Source organism: Orbicella franksi, unplaced genomic scaffold, assembly GCF_964199315.1.
Source record: "Orbicella franksi unplaced genomic scaffold, jaOrbFran1.1 SCAFFOLD_811, whole genome shotgun sequence".
Taxonomy (NCBI): Eukaryota; Metazoa; Cnidaria; class Anthozoa; order Scleractinia; family Merulinidae; genus Orbicella; species Orbicella franksi.
Genome location: NW_027670577.1, coordinates 1 through 7448, shown reverse-complemented (window position 1 = coordinate 7448; position 7448 = coordinate 1). Strand labels below are relative to the sequence as shown.

At 37.2% G+C, this 7448-nt stretch overlaps 2 pseudogenes; both read right to left on the bottom strand.

The window, feature by feature from the left end:
• LOC145472937 (histone H2B.1 pseudogene) lies at positions 1 to 601 on the bottom strand (annotated as a pseudogene).
• Positions 602 to 939: 338 nt separating this feature from the next.
• LOC145472940 (uncharacterized) lies at positions 940 to 7442 on the bottom strand (annotated as a pseudogene).
• Positions 7443 to 7448: the final 6 nt, after the last annotated feature.

Genomic DNA, 7448 nt, shown 5'->3' with positions numbered 1-7448 from the left:
TCTATGTATATATTTCTCTTAAATCTAATAGTTATCTCAAATCTGAAAGCTTAAAAGAAAGCCTTGTGTAGTGTGGCGATTAAAGGAGCAGAAGGGGTTAATAACTAAAGAACTGACACGTTGGACATTGCTTTTTATGACATGTGGTGGCTCCTAAAGGAGCCGTTTTTGTTGTGAATCAACGCTGGAGTCGATGTTTACTTGCTGCTGGTATACTTGGTGACAGCCTTAGTGCCTTCGCTGACAGCATGCTTTGCAAGTTCTCCGGGCAGAAGCAACCTGATGGCGGTCTGGATCTCGCGGGAGCTGATGGTCGACTTCTTGTTGTAGTGCGCCAGGCGGGAAGACTCATTGGCGATACGCTCGAAGATATCATTCACAAACGAATTCATGATACCCATGGCCTTGCTAGAAATACCCGTATCGGGATGAACTTGCTTAAGGACCTTGTAGATGTAGATCGCATAGCTCTCCTTTCTCTTTCCCTTCCTCTTTTTCTTGGCCGAACCATCAACTGCCGCCGACTTAGTTTTTCCCGCTCGCTTCTCGCCTTTCTTTGCTGCTGGAACTTTCGGTGCCATGTTTATCTGGCTTCTCTGAAAAATTGGTTGGAATTCTAGATGATCCGATGAGATCAGCTTTGAACATGCCACGGTAACTTAACTGCTATTTATTACAAATTATCCAGGAGGATTAATTAGTATGCGGATCGAAATTGCCTTTCGCCGATTGGTTATTTCATTAACTGACAACTACCCATAGGCCGACGCTACCGACAGCGCATTTTGCCTGCTAATTATCTTTTGTTCGGAGTACGGCGCGGTTTTGATTGGTGCGCTTTGATCCTCTGATTTGAAGAAAAATCAAATAAAAATCCGGGTCATAGTTTCGGGCTGACTAGCCTGTATATGATGTGTCATGCTGGACGTACTGTGACAAACCTTACCTATTGCCTGCATTGGGCTAGGACTATGGAATGTTTATGATAAATTTGGTACATTCTGAGAGGTGCAGATTTTGCCAAAACCCAAATACTGGACTCACTTAAATGCTGTGTCTTGCACTAAAATGCCTATCCTCATGGCTGTATATTAAAAATGTTTTCATGTAACCGACAAAATTTTAATAATAGCGTAGACGGTTGCTCACAGTTCTGACTGTCAATCCTTATAAACAGGAATTTTATCACATTTATTTCACAACACTTAATTTTCATGATTTTCTTCAATTTGCAACATTAAAGTGTCATGAAAATTCCATGTAATATGGTAATAAGTTCCATTTATGAGACCATTAAACAAGTTTTTGTTAGTACAATATTGATCATGTAAATGTTATTAGCTATTTTTATCAGAGTTTTTCCTTAATTTTCTTAAGACAAAGGGTCATTATATTGCCCAATGTAGGAAAAATGTTAGGAAAAATTGTCAAGCAATGCATAGATTGCTCTATGGTCTGTAAAATGTTTCTAAAATACAAACTCTAACTTGTGTTTCTGGCAAGTTGGTATATATGTGATCTATGCAAGTCTTATTGTCTGTTGTATACGATGACATTAGTTGTTTATACTGATGTTCCCTGATGAAAAAATTGTACAAGGGTTCTCTTTCTGAGTGGTTAAACCAGTTGACATTGAAATCACCCATAAATATTTTAAAATTGGTTAAATGCATTGCTAGAACTTCTGATAAAGCTGTCAATAGTTGCCTGATTGAAACTTGAGGAGACCGATAAATGGCTATATAGGTAACATGGGGAACAACTATTAATCATATTACTGTTATTTCTACTCCATTCGTATTGCAGCAATATGGATACCCTGGATAATATTCAATCCAACTATAAACTGCTGTACCACCAAATGGTGTCACATTTCCAACTGAAGGAGCATCATTTCTAAATAAACTATACTGACCAATGTCATATATGCTGTTACTATCACTCACAGAAAACTGAGCTTCTGAAAACAAGGTCACATCTGTACTTGAGTAGTTAAGGTCTACTCGTATATCTCCAATGTGTTTTTGTAAGGAACGTGCATTGAGATAACATAACTTAATGCAAGAATCAGGTGAATTATAGATAGGTGAAATGCAGATATCTAATTTACCTTCTGTTCTCAGACACTCCATTTCCTTCTCTACATCTTGACTAACTTTTATCTCGCCTTCACATAAATCAGTGATATGCAAGCCCTCTAAAGTTGTTACTCGGCTTAGACCAACAATGTATGTGTGGGATAGCTCTTCGAGTTTCAAAATTCACAACAATTCTAGCTTCAGTATCACCTTGAGCTCTATGAATTGTCCTTGCCACAGCTGGTCTAAGTGGAAATTGCTTTCTTACAACTTGGACACTTCTGGTTCTACTAACTTTAAATTCAGCAGTTACTGGTGTTATTGGAGTCCATGTAGGTTCAATGCCAGTGACATACAGTTGCCTGTTTTTATGTCTAGTTTTTTCACCAACATCAGTATGGTCAAACTTTACCCATATTATACCAGATGGCTTGCCTGTTTGGTATAACTGTGTACATTTAATCGCATTGCTAGCACCATTTGTTATGCCATCATCAGTCTGTGTGTTTAGACATATTTCTGTTCGCTCTCCTATTGCTAAATTTAATACACCATGTAACTGTTTCATTTTCCTTGGACCACTGGGTATTTGGCTTAATATCTTATCTCTAAGCTCATGTGAATTTGCTCCTACAACACTATCATAAGCCTTTATTGTGTATTTCATGCCTTGGATAGCATTGTGTGCTCTATTATTGAAATTGTTTACTTTCTCATTCTGTATAAACAAGTGTGGAGCTTTCATTGGATAACTGCCATTGTTAGGTTGTAGAACCCTTTGTTTCAGCATTGCTATGTCTTCTTGAGTATGCTTCCCTTCTCTTAATCTGTTAAGCATTTCTGCAAACTGTTTACTCTCTCTTTGTCTCATAATTTCATGGAGCTCAAACATTTTGACAAGTTCCTGCCATAGATTTGGAGCAAGAATTCCATATTCTGTGCTCAAATCTTTGAATATGTAATCATCCATGACTGGTTGCAGTTGGAATAAATCCCCTATAGCCACAATACTAACACCTCCAAAAGGTAGTGGGCTTTCTTTGATATCTTTAAGTCTGTTATCTATTTGCACATTAAACATTGTGTTTCCAACCATTGATATTTCATCTATGAAAATAAGTTTGACACTTCCAATGCGACATCTTAGAGAATTGAGTCTACTAGAGTCAAGATGCCTATAGGTTTTCAATGATTGACAAGCTGGTATTGCTAGTGCACTGTGAATGGTATTTCCCTTAATGTTATATGCAGCCTTACCAGTTGGTGCTAACATTAGGACATGGATTTCAGCAAAACTTTCTCCAGCTCTAGAGTTATAATACTTCAAAGCTGCTTGATACAAAGCTTTAGTGACATGTGATTTTCCTACACCAGCTCCTCCGGAGAGAAAGCAGTAAAATGGATCTTGTGATATTTTGATCATATGTAAAACGTGATAAACAAATTCCGTCTGTTGTTTGTTCAATGTTTGAACCATGAGGCAGTATTCATCATCTGGTCCTTCATTTAATATTAAAGGCTCAGTATTATCAGCTGATGGTATTCCTATGTCATCAGAAAGATTGTAATTCTCATTAAAGTCAGCATGTAAGTCCTGGCTGCCTTCACCTAAGTCTTGTTGCTCAATATCTTGATTACAAGGTGCTATGGAGTCATACGATTCTTCCAGTACACTCATATCTAGTTGTATTTGATTAAAGTCTTCATTGCACACAGCATATTGTTTCATTTGTTCATCAATAGATTTAGACATTGCTCTATACCGCTCTTGGAAAGTAGAATAAGCGCCAATAAGGTCTGTTTCCTCATTCCTCCATGATGTAAATAGCATCAAAATCTCACGGTAGTGCTTTTCGGGTTCAGCTTCCTTGTTAAACCACACACTTCTAATAATTCTAGCTTTGTTTCTTTTTTTAGCTTTGCTAAATTCCTTTTCATCACCTTCATTATCATCGTTATGAAAATGGTCAACAAAACGTTCTGATGGAAAACCATCAGTATCCATTTCATAAGACAACTTTACATATGGCTTCACTGTTCTATCATACCAGGCAGCCCAGTCTGCAAGGGTAACATTTTCCAGTTTGGCTGGCCGTTTACAGTATCGCTTAAGCAATCCACTGGTGTAAATTTCCTCGCAATCATCATCCATTTCCTTTATATCATTCAGGGGCTTAAGAAGTTCAACTCTCTCTTTGGGAGGTGAAGTGTTTATAAATATAATCTGCCTAGATGACCTTCTCATAGGTAATTGCAGTGTAATATATACAGCTTCTTGGGCACTGATTTCAACATTATTTACAAATCTACTGCCAATATCCCTTACTTGTTGTTTAATAGAAGTATTCCCTTTTCTGGCCTCAGTACATGCTTCACGTAACAAATCACTCATCCCCTTCTGGGCCTTTGAAATGTAATTTACTATATAAACAGCCCATGCATACACATCAAGCACATACTGAATATCCATGTTAGCTCTCCATGCTCTAAGACAGGCAGGATTATAGTTATTAATTCTCAGCTCATTAGGATTTCTCTTTAAGAAAATTGTGGCAGTGTTAAGTGATGAACTTACTGCAAGTAGATAATTCTCTTCTGTAACATTGAGATTCAAAAGTAGTTGATCAAATGAAATGTCTTCGCCTTCCTTCATATCATCAAGATGATTTTTTATTGATTTCCACATATCTTTGTACACTTTTATTTCATTTTGGGGCATGTCAGCATCCAGAGGATAAAGAATCTTTGTTTGCCTCATAGGAGGCTGTGGAAAGTTAAACCTACACTCACTTTTAGTATTCTTACGACAAGTGTGAGAATGGCGGTGCACTTGTCTGTTGACCAGATTAAGCAATTTAGGATTGTCTGTGGGTTTTTCACAAGTTATTATCTCATCAATAAACGCAATCACCTCTGAGTCATTCTGCACTTTGAATTCTGGTGCATTTTCAATCCATATCAACATGTGGATGTGAGGTGAGCCACGCTGTTGGTACTCAACTCTACACAACCAATCTGATATTTTGTGTAATGGCTCCACAGAACTTAAAAGGAAGTTGTTCAAAAACTGATTAACTTGATAATCAAAATGTCTTGCACATGTGACAAGATCACTCTGAATAAGCCTACATCTGTCCTCCCAGTTTAGGTTTTCAAGTTCACTGTCACTATATATCTTGTGGTCTACAAGTTGACCAAGAATTCTGAGAAGATGATACCATTGGATTTCAGCAGATGAAAACTACAAAATAATGTAGCTGGTCCTAATTGCCTTATCATTGCAAACAGATCTTTCTTGGCTTTCTCAAAATACGGAGGAGATCCTTGTAGTGCACTTAGGAATTTAAACCCTTCATCATAACACATTAACCTCTCTATTGCCCCTTCTTGCTTTAAATGATGTGCAGTCAGGTTTCTGTTATTTGCCTTACACTTTTGTAGAGCAATATTCGATTTACCTAGAAGAATTTTCATTAGTAACTTTTTTGTTTTATAAAACATATTTTCAACACACATGGCAGCTCTTCTACCTGACCTACAAAGTTCTGATTTGCAGACATCACTGTAGTGCACAAATTTACTCTGCTGTCGTGGCTGACCAAGAAATATGCCTGGGTATGCTAATTCCTCTGAATGCTTATCCTTAAATATACTTAAAGGTATGTTTCCTTCAGCAGGTGCAACATTGAAGATACGTGATCGCTCATTATCTTGTAGGAAGTCAGTTGCTGTTAGCATGGTATCAGTAACACCTGCTGGGGATTCTGTTTCATCTTCACTCCAATTGTCTTCGTCATCATCACTTAATATGCAATCATTAGTCATGCTACTACTAGTAGCTCCATTGCTACATTCAGGTCTTAAGGGTAGTGGTTGTTCACAAGAATCTTTATCTTGTGCAAGTTCTGTATCATATTCGCTAGCCCAGGCTGGATTTAATACTATACCTTCATCTTTATAAAGATTACTATTCAAAATCAGCCAATTAATAGCTTCAAGAACCTTATGTGGTCTTACATTTAAAGACAACACTGAGCTCTTGTACTGTAATTTTCTTTTCAAATTTACTTTTATTGTCCCAGTATTGCTTGGTAACTGTGGTAGCTGACACACTGTGCTACATACATTAGCAGGTACATTGACAACATTTCCATGAATTTTAAGCGGTTTTCCTCTGGGAGCTTGCATAAGTTTTTGAAAAGCACTCCTAGGGGCAAGTAATCTGCACTCTAGTTCATTAAGATCAAAGAAGGTTGGTTTCTCAGGAAATACCATCCCATTTATGATTGCACATGGTGGAATTTTATTTTTAATCAAATAGCTATGGCATGTCTTGCATATCCATTCTACATTATTGACACTGGTTTTATTACATAAACATTTGATGCTTTCAAGATTAGATTCTCTAAATTTTTTATAAGAAAGCACACTATGTCTATACCATAGCTGATCACAACATTAGCAAACATACAATGGACCTTTGGCAACAGTCTCATGAAACTTGGAAATAGCTGAGTCAATATTAGTTATGTTTTTCAGCCTGCAAGCTTTTTGCTTTTTGTCCAGGAGATGCTACCTTTGCTCTGTAAGTATTTTGCTGTTTGTTCTTTTTCGCTTTTTGCTCAGGCAATGCCATTTTTGCTCTATAAACCTCTTTTCATTTGTATGCCTTCTGCTGTGCATTATGTTTTGCTCTTTGCTCTGGAGATGCAATTTTTTCTCTGTAAGCCTTTTGCTGTGCATTTCGTTTTGCTCTTTGCTGAGAGGATGCAATTTTTTCTCTATAAGCCTTTTGCTGTGCATTCCGTTTTGCTCTTTGCTCGGGAGATGCAATTTTATGTCTATAAACCTTTTGTTGTGCATTCTGTTTTGCTTTTTGCTCAGGAGATGACATTTTTGCTCTACAAGCCCTTTGGTATTGAGCACAATTTAATTCACTGACTGACTGGAAACTTGCAACACATGTTTTTGAACTTGAGTTATAAGCTGTTTGTTTGTTTGCACTCAATGCAGATAAAATGCATTGGTTTTGAGCTGTGTCAATTGATTTCCGTTTGCGGTTGTTAATTGGAAAATCATCAGAGTCAAGGGACGTTCTTTGGCTGAGTGATTGAGATGTAGTTCCATGAGTTATGGGTATAGTGGAGACATAATGCATTTCCCCTATGTGCCCGATATATACAGACCTCGAATAAAGTGACACATTCACAGGTTCTACTAAAGTTACTTCAGCAAAATTCTCACTGGATTCAACTACATTAATCCTTAAATTAAAAGCATCTGCTATAGCTTGCATAATGATGTGATCACCCCAAGTCCCCTCTCTGGACATATTACTAATGTATTGAAACCATGACATATTGTTTAAAA